Below are 17,176 nucleotides of genomic sequence, written 5' to 3'. Positions count from 1 at the left end.
CACGAGCCTCCGGCGCTGCACCCAACGCTCTAAACGAACGCCGGGTGCAGCAGGGACATCACGGGGTGCCCCAGCGGTGGGGCCCCCGAGATCAGACATCTTATCCCCTATCCTTTGGATAGGGGATAAGATGTCTAGAGGGGGCGGCGGGGTCGAGTACCCCTTTAAATATACGCCTTTAAAGGTAGGTTCACACTGTGTCCGTGCCCCTGTAAGTTCACTTTGTGTTTGAGTACTCATGAAAACACATTACAAAATGCTAAAAAGTTTTTTTTTGCATGTGAAACACTGTGTGAGGGTACATCCACACGTACATTATCTGATGCACATTTGGTGTTAAAAGAATAGAAAAACAGAGTCAATTTTTTCCCCCAAAACAGCACCACAACGGTCCTCAGGTTGTGCCAGGTATTACAACTTTGCTCCATTCATTTCAATAGAACGGAGCTGCAATACTACACACAACCTAAGGACAGGGTGGCACTGTTTTTAAAAGAAATCAGTTCTGTTTTTCTAATCCTGGATAACGCCTTTAAGGGTATGTTCAGACTACGGATTATGAACGGAATCTCCGCACTGCGCCGTTACCATTGACGGCTATGCAGTGTTCGCGGACTTCCGCGCAAAGAATGAGCATTAATTCCGCTCGCAGCAGCCTCCTATTAAAGCGGTATTCCGGCCAGCTCCAGTCTTTGGCTGGAGTACCCCTTTAATTTCATTCGAAGTTGCGCTGCGCAGTCCACACCTCGGAATGTTCCGTAACAGAACTTAGGAGGAGGAACTGCTGCAGGTATAAGGGTAGGTTCACACTACATTAGTTGTATCCATATATATTGTTATCGGGAGCAGCGGACCCCATTGATATCTATGGCCAAACGGAGTCACCTAGTGACCTATGCGCTATTTGAAAAGGGGATCAGGCCACATTTATGTTAAAATTCAGCAAGAAAATTCCTCATTGTGGACATAACCCTAAGGCTGGGTTCACACTACAGAATTTCCGAGCGTAATTCTGTTTGGAAATCCCCCTCAGAGTTCCATTCCTGCGATTTAGCTGCATAGTGCACGCTATGGGATTTCGGCTGAAATTCCTCCTCCGAAAGAATGATCCCGGTAAGCCATTCGGCAGAATACATTGCTGGCTATGGGGACAGCAATGGCCGAGCGTTTCGGATTCAGTCGGTGACGGAGGCCCTCTGGATCAATGGTTGGAATATTTTGTAATGTGAACACAGCCTTAGGCCAGTGTTTCCCAACCAGGGTGCCTCCAGCTGTTGCAAAGCTACAACTTCTAGCATGCTCTGATAAGTAGCTGGGGGGGGGGGGGGGGCAGTCTCCCATTAGAATGGAGCAGCAGTAACATATACAACCCACTGGTTGTAATAAGCATCATGTAATTCTTCATTTACCCTGCGGAGGCACTGCAGGCACATTGGGCACTTGTTATGTTCCTTTACAGCAGTGTTTCCCAACTGGGGCGCCTCCAACTGTAGCAAAACTACAACTCCCAGTGTGCCCGGACCGCCAACGGCAACAGCTGGAGGCACCCTGGTTAGGAAACACTGCCTTAGGCTGTGTGCACACCGTCTTTGAACATTTTTTGGGTGATTTTACCAAAATCATGGCAAAATCGTGGAAAAATGCACCGTGTGTTAGGGTACGTTCACGTCTACAGGATCCTGCGCAGGATTTGTAACTGCAGATTAGAAGCTGTGCTCAGTCATTTAGTTTACATTGAAATCTGCAGCAGAAAATCCTGTGCATCAAATCTGCGTATGTGTGAACGTTCCCTTAAATTATAAAAAAAAAACAAAAAAAAAAAAAACACTGGCTGTCCGGGGACTTATCTGTTTTTTTTCCAGGAGGAACAACTGAGGAAAAGCCAACTATAAAGTTCTAAGGAAAGCAGAAGTATAAATGAGGAATACAGAGGCATGTCCGGGCATGCTAGGAGTTGTAGTTTTCCAACAGCTAGTGAGGCCTGACTGCACGATCAACTATATTCACCATGAAAGGGTTAAAGAACTCCTGAATGCTACAAAGTTACCGCCCCTCCCGCCGCCATTGGCTAACAGTTCACTAGGTGCTCGCCGATTGGCTGAGCGCGCCACGCCCCTTTGAGTGTAACAAGTTCCCTTATCATCGAGCGGGCCACGCCCACACCTTCCAGTTTGATGGCAACACGCTTCCAGACGTCACCTCTGCCCCTCGCCATTGGCTGCCGCTTCAGCCCCCGCCGGCCAATCAGCCACGGCTACGGTGACATCAGCTTAGCAACCATACCCCGGCACGCGCCGATATAGGGAGGGGGGCGTGGCCGGCTCGGGCGGTGAGTGGGTCCCCCCTCCTTCCCTGAATGCGTCTCCGCCTTCCTCACGGTGACGTCACCGACGAGCCGGGCGGCGATTGGTCGACCCTGACGGGCTCTTGCTGTTGCTGTGTGGGAAGAGACGGCTTTGGCGCTGCCGGTTTCTGATGAAGAGCCGGGAGAGGGGAAAGAGGGGTGAGTCACTTTATAAAGCCGCTCTCAGCACCTGCTCCGGTTCTCTGTGTCATAGCTGGACTCACTTCCAAACTCCGATGGCCATTTCTCAACCAGCCAGAGGGATTTCTGCAGCTCTTCCACCCCCTGTTTCACCCAAGCTACTTCGCGCTGTACTTGCTGGTAGTTGTAGTTCTCTATCGTGTAGTTTACGCTTCCTGTCTGGGCGAACCTTTTCCATGTCGAACTACAACTCCCGGCAGGCCCTGTGGCAGACTCGGGGCTCTTGATAAACAAGGCACTTCATCTCGCAGTGTGGTTGGTGGGCTGTGACCACGCCCCGCCTCTCTTCCTATTGGCTACTGTACCAGCCTGTCACCTGTTATTAGTGTGCCGCCGCCTACTTTTTCACCGTTAGCTGCCTGTGATTGGCTACTGTATGTGTTGCTCAAGCTTTTTTTCCGCCCGCTCATCATCAGGATCCGCCCCCGCTCGCTTCTTATTGGATGAGGACTCTGTCACTGCGCTAGTTGTGGGCTGTGATTGGTCGCCCTCTCCAGCTGTTCCTGCTTCATTCACCATTTTGTCTCCTGGAGTAAGGGGGCCAGGCAGCAGTGTGTGGATGTCCGTGAGTGAGGGCCAGGTGAGTGTCCGCGGCTCCCCTCCGGTCACCTAAAGCTTCGCCTCCCCGCCTGGACGTGTGCACGGGATGCCCGGCACTGTGTGCTCTCCCCCGTGTGTAGTCACCGCTTCAGCCTCCTATTGTGTGTGCAATGTCCCAGCAGCTGCTGCAGCCTCTGTCTGTGTCCTCCTCACCCCTCCTGTCTGTCCCCTTGTACCGGCCATCAGCAGTCATCTGGGATGGGGGGATAGGCAGGGTGTGCAGGGACTTGTAGTCCTCCCTTTGATGTTTATGACACATACATAGCACAGGGCTCCATGACGGAAACTTACAGGGCAAATGATCGTATACGTAATACATGGTTAGGGGATGTCACACACTATTCATCATCCACCATGTACTGTACTATGTATACTACACACTATTCATCATCCACCATGTACTGTACTATGTATACTACACACTATACATCATCCACCGTATACTACACACTACATCATCCACCGTATACTACACACTATACATCATCCACTATATATACTACACACTATACATCATCCACCGTATACTACACACTACATCATCCACCGTATACTACACACTGTACATCATCCACTATATATACTACGTATACTAAACACTATACATAGTCCACTATATATACTACGTATACTACACACTATACATCATCCACTATGTACTGTACTATGTATAATACACACTATACATCATCCACTATATATACTACGTATACTAAACACTATACATAGTCCACTATATATACTACGTATACTACACACTATACATCATCCACTATGTACTGTACTATGTATAATACACACTATACATCATCCACTATATACTACACACTACATCATCCACTATATATACTACACACTACATCATCCACCGTATACTACACACTATACATCATCCACCGTATACTACACACTATACATCATCCACTATGTACTGTACTATGTATAATACACACTATACATCATCCACTATATACTACACACTATACATCATCCACTATATATACTACACACTATACATCATCCACTATATACTACACACTATACATCATCCACTATATATACTACACACTATACATCATCCACTATATACTACACACTATACATCATCCACTATATACTACGTATACTAAACACTATACATAGTCCACTATATATACTACGTATACTACACACTATTCATCATCCACCATGTACTGTACTATGTATACTACACACTACATCATCCACCGTATACTACACACTATTCATCATCCACCATGTACTGTACTATATATACTACACACTACATCATCCACCGTATACTACACACTATTCATCATCCACCATATATACTACACACTATACATCACCACTATATATACTACTCACTATACATCATCCACCATGTACTGTACTATGTATACTACACACTATACATCATCCACTATATATACTACGTATACTAAACACTATACATAGTCCACTATATATACTACGTATACTACACACTATACATCATCCACCATATACTACACACTATACATCATCCACTATATATACTACGTATACTAAACACTATACATAGTCCACTATATATACTACGTATACTACACACTATACATCATCCACTATATATACTACATACTATACATCATCCACCATGTACTGTACTATGTATACTACACACTATACATCATCCACCGTATACTACACACTGTACATCATCCACCGTATACTACACACTATACATCATCCACCGTATACTACACACTATACATCATCCACCGTATACTACACACTGTACATCATCCACCGTATACTACACACTATTCATCATCCACTATATATACTACGTATACTACACACTATACATCATCCACCGTATACTACACACTATTCATCATCCACCATGTACTGTACTATGTATACTACACACTATACATCATCCACTATATATACTACGTATACTAAACACTATACATAGTCCACTATATATACTACGTATACTACACACTGTACATCATCCACTATATATACTACACACTATACATCATCCACAATATATACTACACACTATACATCATCCACTATATATACAACACACTATACATAATCCACTATATATACTACACACTACATCATCCACCGTATACTACACACTATTCATCATCCACTATATATACTACACACTATTCATCATCCACTATATATACTACGTATACTACACACTACATCATCCACCGTATACTACACACTATACATCATCCACCGTATACTACACACTATTCATCATCCACCATGTACTGTACTATGTATACTACACACTATACATCATCCACTATATATACTACGTATACTAAACACTATACATAGTCCACTATATATACTACACACTATACATCATCCACCATGTACTGTACTATATATACTACACACTATACATCATCCACTATATATACTACACACTATACATCATCCACTATATATACTACGTATACTACACACTGTACATCATCCACTATATATACTACACACTATACATCATCCACTATATATACTACACACTATACATCATCCACTATATATACTACGTATACAACACACTATACATAATCCACTATATATACTACACACTGTACATCATCCACTATATATATACTACACACTATACATCATCCACTATATATACTACACACTATACATAATCCACCATATACTACACACTATACATCATCCACTATATATACTACGTATACTACACACTATACATAATCCACCATGTACTGTACTATGTATACTACACACTATACATCATCCACCATATACTACACACTATACATCATCCACTATATATACTACACACTATACATCATCCACTATATATACTACACACTATACATCATCCACTATATATACTACGTATACTAAACACTATACATAGTCCACTATATATACTACGTATACTACACACTGTACATCATCCACTATATATACTACACACTATACATCATCCACAATATATACTACACACTATACATCATCCACTATATATACAACACACTATACATAATCCACTATATATACTACACACAACATCATCCACCGTATACTACACACTATTCATCATCCACTATATATACTACACACTATTCATCATCCACTATATATACTACGTATACTACACACTACATCATCCACCGTATACTACACACTATACATCATCCACCGTATACTACACACTATTCATCATCCACCATGTACTGTACTATGTATACTACACACTATACATCATCCACTATATATACTACGTATACTAAACACTATACATAGTCCACTATATATACTACACACTATACATCATCCACCATGTACTGTACTATATATACTACACACTATACATCATCCACTATATATACTACACACTATACATCATCCACTATATATACTACGTATACTACACACTGTACATCATCCACTATATATACTACACACTATACATCATCCACTATATATACTACACACTATACATCATCCACTATATATACTACGTATACAACACACTATACATAATCCACTATATATACTACACACTGTACATCATCCACTATATATATACTACACACTATACATCATCCACTATATATACTACACACTATACATAATCCACCATATACTACACACTATACATCATCCACTATATATACTACGTATACTACACACTATACATAATCCACCATGTACTGTACTATGTATACTACACACTATACATCATCCACCATATACTACACACTATACATCATCCACTATATATACTACACACTATACATCATCCACTATATATACTACACACTATACATCATCCACTATATATACTACGTATACTACACACTACATAATCCACCATGTACTGTACTATATATACTACACACTATACATCATCCACTATATATACTACACACTATACATCATCCACTATATATACTACGTATACTACACACTGTACATCATCCACTATATATACTACACACTATACATCATCCGCTATATATACTACACACTATACAAAATCCACTATATATACTACACACTGTACATCATCCACTATATATATATTACACACTATACATCATCCACTATATATACTACACACTATACATCATCCACTATATATACTACACACTATACATCATCCACTATATATACACTACGTATACTACACACTATACATAATCCACCATGTACTGTACTATATATACTACACACTATACATCATCCACTATATATACTACACACTATACATCATCCACTATATATACTACGTATACTACACACTGTACATCATCCACTATATATACTACACACTATACATCATCCACTATATATACTACGTATACAACACACTATACATAATCCACTATATATACTACACACTGTACATCATCCACTATATATATACTACACACTATACATCATCCACCATATACTACACACTATACATCATCCACTATATATACTACGTATACTACACACTATACATAATCCACCATGTACTGTACTATGTATACTACACACTATACATCATCCACTATATATACTACACACTATACATCATCCACCATATACTACACACTATACATCATCCACCATATACTACACACTATACATCATCCACTATATATACTACACACTATACATCATCCACTATATACTACACACTATACATCATCCACTATATATACTACGTATACTACACACTATACATAATCCACCATGTACTGTACTATGTATACTACACACTATACATCATCCACTATATATACTACACACTATACATCATCCACCATATACTACACACTATACATCATCCACCATATACTACACACTATACATCATCCACTATATATACTACACACTATACATCATCCACCATATACTACACACTATACATCATCCACCATATACTACACACTATACATCATCCACTATATATACTACACACTATACATCATCCACTATATACTACACACTATACATCATCCACTATATATACTACGTATACTACACACTATACATAATCCACCATGTACTGTACTATGTATACTACACACTATACATCATCCACTATATATACTACACACTATACATCATCCACCATATACTACACACTATACATCATCCACCATATACTACACACTATACATCATCCACCATATACTACACACTATACATCATCCACCATATACTACACACTATACATCATCCACCATATACTACACACTATACATCATCCACCATATACTACACACTATACATCATCCACCATATACTACACACTATACATCATCCACCATGTACTGTACTATGTATACTACACACTATACATCACCACTATATATACTACTCACAATACATACTACACACTATACATCATCCACCATATACTACACACTATACATCATCCACTATACATCATCCACCATATACTACACACTATACATCATCCACCATATACTACACACTATACATCATCCACCATGTACTGTACTATGTATACTACACACTATACATCATCCACCATGTACTGTACTATGTATACTACACACTATACATCACCACTATATATACTACTCACAATACATACTACACACTATACATCATCCACCATATACTACTCACTATACATCATCCACCATATACTACTCACTATACATCATCCACCATATACTACTCACTATACATCATCCACCATATACTGCACACTATACATCATCCACCGTATACTGCACACTATACATCATCCACCGTATACTACACACTATACATCATCCACTATATATACTACACACTATACATCATCCACCGTATACTACACACTATACATCATCCACCGTATACTACACACTATACATCATCCACCGTATACTACACACTATACATCATCCACCGTATACTACACACTATACATCATCCACTATATATACTACACACTATACATCATCCACTATATATACTACACACTATACATCATCCACTATATATACTACACACTATACATCATCCACTATATATACTACACACTATACATCATCCACCGTATACTACACACTATACATCATCCACCGTATACTACACACTATACATCATCCACCGTATACTACACACTATACATCATCCACCGTATACTACACACTATACATCATCCACCGTATACTACACACTATACATCATCCACCGTATACTACACACTATACATCATCCACCGTATACTACACACTATACATCATCCACTATATATACTACACACTATACATCATCCACCGTATACTACACACTATACATCATCCACCGTATACTACACACTATACATCATCCACCGTATACTACACACTATACATCATCCACCGTATACTACACACTATACATCATCCACCGTATACTACACACTATACATCATCCACCGTATACTACACACTATACATCATCCACCGTATACTACACACTATACATCATCCACCGTATACTACACACTATACATCATCCACCGTATACTACACACTATACATCATCCACCGTATACTACACACTATACATCATCCACCGTATACTACACACTATACATCATCCACCGTATACTACACACTATACATCATCCACCGTATACTACACACTATACATCATCCACCGTATACTACACACTATACATCATCCACCGTATACTACACACTATACATCATCCACCGTATACTACACACTATACATCATCCACCGTATACTACACACTATACATCATCCACCGTATACTACACACTATACATCATCCACTATATATACTACACACTATACATCATCCACTATATATACTACACACTATACATCATCCACCATATACTATGTATACTACATGGCTGTAATGTCTATATTATATACTTCACACTTATTACATAGTTATGATGTCTATATTATATACTGCACATTATTACATAGCTATGATGTCTATATTATATACTGCACATTATTACATAGCTGTGATGTCTATATTATACACACTTATTACATAGCTATGATGTCTATATTATATACTGCACACTTATTACATAGCTATGATGTCTATATTATATACTGCACACTTATTACATAGCTATGATGTCTATATTATATACTGCACACTTATTACATAGCTATGATGTCTATATTATATACTGCACACTTATTACATAGCTATGATGTCTATATCATACACACTTATTACATAGCTATGATGTCTATATTATACACACTTATTACATAGCTATGATGTCTATATTATACACACTTATTACATAGCTGTGATGTCTATATTATACACACTTATTACATAGCTGTGATGTCTATATTATACACACTTATTACATAGCTGTGATGTCTATATTATACACACTTATTACATAGCTATGATGTCCTATATTATACACACTTATTACATAGCTGTGATGTCTATATTATACACACTTATTACATAGCTATGATGTCTATATTATACACACTTATTACATAGCTGTGATGTCTATATTATACACACTTATTACATAGCTGTGATGTCTATATTATACACACTTATTACATAGCTGTGATGTCTATATTATACACACTTATTACATAGCTGTGATGTCTATATTATACACACTTATTACATAGCTATGATGTCTATATTATATACTGCACACTTATTACATAGCTATGATGTCTATATTATATACTGCACACTTATTACATAGCTGTGATGTCTATATTATACACACTTATTACATAGCTATGATGTCTATATTATACACACTTATTACATAGCTATGATGTCTATATTATACACACTTATTACATAGCTGTGATGTCTATATTATACACACTTATTACATAGCTATGATGTCTATATCATATACTGCACACTTATTACATAGCTGTGATGTCTATATTATATACACACTTATTACATAGCTGTGATGTCTATATTATACACACTTATTACATAGCTATGATGTCCTATATTATACACACTTATTACATAGCTGTGATGTCTATATTATACACACTTATTACATAGCTATGATGTCTATATTATATACTGCACACTTATTACATAGCTGTGATGTCTATATTATATACTGCACACTTATTACATAGCTATGATGTCTATATTATATACTGCACACTTATTACATAGCTATGATGTCTATATTATACACACTTATTACATAGCTATGATGTCTATATTATACACACTTATTACATAGCTGTGATGTCTATATTATATACACACTTATTACATAGCTGTGATGTCTATATCATATACTGCACACTTATTACATAGCTGTGATGTCTATATTATATACACACTTATTACATAGCTATGATGTCTATATCATATACTGCACACTTATTACATAGCTGTGATGTCTATATTATATACACACTTATTACATAGCTATGATGTCTATATTATACACACTTATTACATAGCTATGATGTCCTATATTATACACACTTATTACATAGCTGTGATGTCTATATTATATACACTTATTACATAGCTATGATGTCCTATATTATACACACTTATTTCATAACTATACTGTCTTTGTAATAAAACACACACACACACACACACACACACACACACATATATATATATATATATATATATATATATATATAAAAAATGACATGGAGCCTGTGATGTGAATATTAAATGTTACATTAAATATGATTATTACATGTTATATACGTATTACATCAGTGTTTCCCAACCAGGGTGCCTCCAACTGTGGCAAAACTACCACTCCCAGCATGCCCGGACAGCCGTAGGCGCTGGGAGTTGTAATTTTGCAATATCTGGAGGTCCAAAACTGCATAGTACATGCATAAGATGTCTGTATCACACACAGCGTATTGTCTGTATATATGTTCTTTACACTGTACATATAACGTACATATTTTGTGCCTTCTCCCGGCGCGCATTACATTTATGGCATGCACATTACATGTGACTTATGAAAGTCGTGTATATTGACCGTATTATGTATCTCACAGGCAATATAGGGGGAGATTTATCAGAACCTGTACAGAGGAAAAGTTGCCCATAGCAACCAATCGGATCACTACTTTCATTTTCAGAGGCCCTTTAAAAAAATGAAAGAAGCGATCTGATTGGTTGCTATGGGCAACTGGGCAACTTTTCCTCTGGACGGGTTTAGATAAATCTCCCTTATGTATATACCGCCTATAACGTATACAGCAAATACTAGCATTACCTGATGTATTGTGACACATCTATTGCGTAGTTTATACATAGAACATACGTGTTATATACCTGGTGTGTGTATAATTGTGCACTACATCCGTATCGGGTGTGTACATGTGATATGTATTAGGTATGACACAGTATATATGCCAGGATGTGTGTATTACATGTGATGCAGTGTGTATATATATATATGTGTATGATGTTATGACACAACATTGCTCCACACATAGTTGTGTATACAGAACACACAATGTATATTCATAGGATGTGAACATTAGATGTGATGGCACAACATCTATCTAACTAAGGCTGCGTTCACACTATATAAAAATACCTCCGTTCTAAACGCCCTTTATAAAAACCCTGGAAATCGGCCGTTCGAAAATCCCATTATAGTCTATGGGATTCTTCCAATAGCCGTTTTAACCCGTTATTAATAACGCCCATTATTTTATGACGGACGAATGAACAAAATAATGCATGCACTATCGCCCGTCACAAAATAACGACTGTTATTAATAACGGGTGATAACGGGTTAAAACGGCTATTGGAAAAATCCCATAGACTATAATGGGATTTTTGAACGGCCGATTTCCAGGGTTTTTATAAAGGGCGTTTATAACTGAGGTATTTTTATAGTGTGAAAGCAGATATATATATATATATATATATATATATATATATATATATATATATATATATAATGTCCAAGGAGGAAGACAGCACTAGTCCCTGCTCTTATGCCCGTGACCATCCGGATAACCAGTCCAGATATAGAACATCCAATAGGTATAGGTCACAGCAAAAAGTATGCAGACTCCCAATTTCAAAAAGGCTGTGGTCTTTATTTAGGTCATCAGCAGTGCAACGTTTCGGCTATAGTGTCAGTGCTTGACAAAGGCTACACTATAGCCGAAACGTTGCATTGCTGATGACCTAAATAAAGACCACAGCCTTTTTGAAATTGGGAGTCTGCATACTTTTTGCTGTGACCTATACCTATTGGATATATATATATATATATATATATATATATATATATATATATATATACACATCTCCTATCTATCATTATTTATCTGTATCTATATCGATCTATTATATCTATATCTATCATATCTGTATATCATATATATATATATTATATTATATAGAGGTGTGTGTATGTATGTAAATATATTAGTCCAGAGTTTCCCAACCAGGGTGCCCCCAGCTGTTCGGCTGTCTGGGCATGCTGGGAGCTGTAGTTTTGCAACAGCTGGGGGCACCCTTGTTGGGAAACGCTGGCCATAGTGTAATGGCCACTATATATGCTGTGCAGTGGACCTACATGTATTTATATAAATCTCTACATTTTATATCGTGAATTGCGCATGACGCATCCCATTTCTTAACCCTTTCTGCCGTCACTTCTTATCCAGCTGGCATCGCCCCGATGTGGGTCACGATTTCCTTTTATTCTACAAGCAGTAGGTTGGACCCATGTTCCCTACTGTGTAGCACTATGTAGCCACAGGGGGCGTGCTGGTGAGGAGCATACGTGGTCTTAAAGGGTAACGCTTTGATGTGAAAAACGCGTTTTTTTTTATTTATTTTTTTAATGGGGGGGGGTTAGGTACAACAGGCAGGGGGGGGGCCCTCTACATTGCCTGTGGGCTACCAGTTTGGAGCACAGTCTACTATATAATGGAAGGGAGTGATTCGAAGTTGTGGAGAATTAAGTTTAAAGCCCATCAGGGTTGTGGAAAAGCTGGGCTCCTTACACCTTGTATAAATAAAGTCAGTTCCTTGTGTTTTTTATTTTTATATATATATATATTTTTTGAGTTGTTGTTTGTTTTACACGGTGACGCAGTCGATGGCGCAATCTTACCCCTATCCCGAGTCGTTGTAACATACCACGGGGGCGAGCCGGCCCACATCCAGGACCTCGGCCGTGCTGTGCCATGTGGCAAAGAATGTGGGTGTTGCCCACTCGGCCATCTCACATTCTCCGAGTTATTATTACCCGACTGCGAGGAGGATAAATAAATCTGCACCGAGTACACACACACACACACACACGGCCTTTGTCTCCTGCAGGAAGCCAGAGCTGCTGCCGTGTGATTAACCGTGCAGGATGCGAAGGGTTAACTTCTGAATCCCGACCCTGGCGTATCTGCTGTAAAACTCGGCTCACCGTAAATAATCATTTCCAGGGTAATTGCTCCATCTTCCCTACGTCAGAGATCTAGTGCGGTCACGTATACAGGGTATAAAGGCACTGCTGGCTTTCCTGTGTTGCAAAGGGGGATATGCAGCAGAGGCGAGTTGGTCGTTGGCCGCTTGACGCAACTCTTGGCGATATTACAATGTATTATCCACAGATTTACATGGGACTGCATGTGAACCTACCATACCATCTTCACACGCACTCTTAAAGGACACAGTCACATAGGACCTGCAGGTGAACCTACTTCACGGGTCTTCGCGTGCGCGCTTAAAGGACATAGCGACATACGGATGCAGGTGAACCCACTACACCGTCTCCATGCATACACTTAAAGGACACGGTCAGCTCGCCTACATCTGCGCACAGGGAATTATTATGTAGGGAGAGGATGTGATGATCCCCGGTGAAGGGAGGATGTGGTGAACACAAAGACCTGTTAATCATTAGGGTGACAGCGTATTTAGTGTGACAGCGTATCACTGCTATAAGGTCAGAGGGTTGTCTACAACAGCAGAGCCAAGAGAAGTGCTCACGGGGCACGCCAGTCACTATCACAGTGCAAAGTGGGTGTGAATATGGGCGTTGTATTAATGGGGGTCACAGGTATAAGAAAAAGTGTGAGCTAGATCACCAGTACAGTGCAAAGTAGACGTGAATATGAGTGGGATAATAGTGGGATCACTAGTATGGTGTAAGAAAAGATGAGACACTGAGTGAGGTAGTGATGGGATCACTAGTGTAGTGCAAAGTAGATGTGAGTGAGCGAGATATTAGTGGGATCACTAGTGTAGTGCAAAGTAGATGTGAATATGAGTGGGATAATAGTGGGATCACTAGTATGGTGTAAAAAAGGATGAGACACTGAGTGAGGTAGTGATAGGATCACTATTATAGAGCAAAGTAGATGTGAGTGAGATATTAGTGGGATCACTAGTGTAGTGTAAAGTAGATGTGAGTGAGCGAGATATTAGTGGGATCACTAGTGTAGTGTAAAGTAGATGTGAGTGAGCGAGATATTAGTGGGATCACTAGTGTAGTGCAAAGTAGATATGAATATGAGCGAGATATTAGTGGGATCACTAGTGTAGTGCAAAGTAGATGTGAGTGAGATATTAGTGGGATCACTAGTGTAGTGCAAAGTAGATATGAATATGAGCGAGATATTAGTGGGATCACTAGTGTAGTGCAAAGTAGATGTGAGTGAGATATTAGTGGGATCACTAGTGTAGTGCAAAGTAGATATGAATATGAGCGAGATATTAGTGGGATCACTAGTATGGTGTAAAAAAAGGATGAGTATGAGTGAGGTAGTGATGGGATCACTATTATAGTGCAAAGTAGATGTGAGTATGCATGGGATAATAATGGGATGATCACTAGTATAGTGCAAAGTAGATACAAATACGAGCGAGATATTAGTGGGATCACTAGTATAGTGTAAAAAAGTTTGAGAATATAGAGTGAGGGAGTGATAGGATCACTAGTATAGTGCACAGTAGATATGAATATGAGTGAGATATTAGTGGGATCATTAGTATAGTGCAAAGAAGATGTGAGTATGCGCGGGATAATAATGGGATGATCACTTGTATAGTGCCAAGTAGATATGAGTATGAGCGAGATATTAGTGGGATCCATAGTATAGTGCAAAGTAGATGTGAATATGAGTGAGGTATTAATGGGATCACCAGTGTACTGCGCAGTAGATGTGAATATGAGCAGGATATTAGTGGGATCGCTAGCAAAGTGGATGTGAATTTGCGTGAGAAATTGATCACTAGAATAGTGCAAAATGAATGTTAGCATTAGCAAAGTATTATCGAGGTCACTAGTGCTATGCACAGTAAAAGTAACTGGGTAGGGTATTAATGGTATCACAAGTATAGTGCCAAGTAGTTTTGAGAATGGGGACATTAATGTGGTGCAGAGTAAAGGGGAATATGAGAGAGGTATTGTTGTGATCACTAGTGTAGTGCAAATTGAATAAATATAAACGAGATGTTAATGATGTAACCAGTGTAGTCTAAAGTAGATGTGAATATGAGCAGGAGGATCCTTAGTATAGTGCGAAGTGGAAGTGAATATAAGTGAGGTAATGATGTGATCACTAGTATAGTGCGAAGTGAATGAATTATGAATGGGATCACTAGTATAGTGCGAAGTGAATGAATTATGAATGGGATCACTAGTGTTGTGCAAGGTGGAAGTCATTGTGGTATTAGTGGGATCCACACATCTAGTGCTCGCTGGATGAGAATATGAATGAGGTGTGAATGGGATCACTAGGATAGTGCAGAGTGAATGTTGAATGGCCCTAGATATTGTGAATATTTGCAGAGATTTATCAAAACCTGGGCAGAGGAAGAGTGGTGTAGTTGCCCATAGCAACCAATCAGATTGCTTCTTTCATTTTCCACAGGCCTCTAAAGAGGCCTGTGGAAAATGAAAGAAGCAATCTGATTGGTTGCTATGGGCAACTGCACCACTCTTCCTCTATACAGGTTTTGATAAATCTCCCCCATTGAGAGCAATAGTGTAAAGGAATCATGAGGAATGTGAATG

The 17,176-nt window shown here is 38.9% G+C and overlaps 1 protein-coding gene across 2 annotated transcripts in view; it reads left to right on the top strand.

Moving 5' to 3' along the window:
• Positions 1–2,194: 2,194 nt before the first annotated feature.
• Positions 2,195–17,176, top strand: part of CIC (capicua transcriptional repressor) — a 142,547-nt gene continuing 127,565 nt past the window's right edge. Inside the window, exon 1 of one of the 2 annotated variants that reach the window (XM_056544604.1) lies at positions 2,195–2,503. The gene's annotated coding sequence lies outside the window, so the exon portion shown is untranslated. Of the gene's footprint in view, positions 2,504–2,992; positions 3,126–17,176 lie in introns of those variants that run through there. The other variant, XM_056544605.1, reaches the window with a different exon arrangement.

This window comes from Hyla sarda, chromosome 10, assembly GCF_029499605.1.
Source record: "Hyla sarda isolate aHylSar1 chromosome 10, aHylSar1.hap1, whole genome shotgun sequence".
NCBI lineage: Eukaryota > Metazoa > Chordata > Amphibia > Anura > Hylidae > Hyla > Hyla sarda.
Note: the sequence above shows the minus strand (reverse complement) of the source record. Positions and strands in the feature narration are given on the sequence as shown.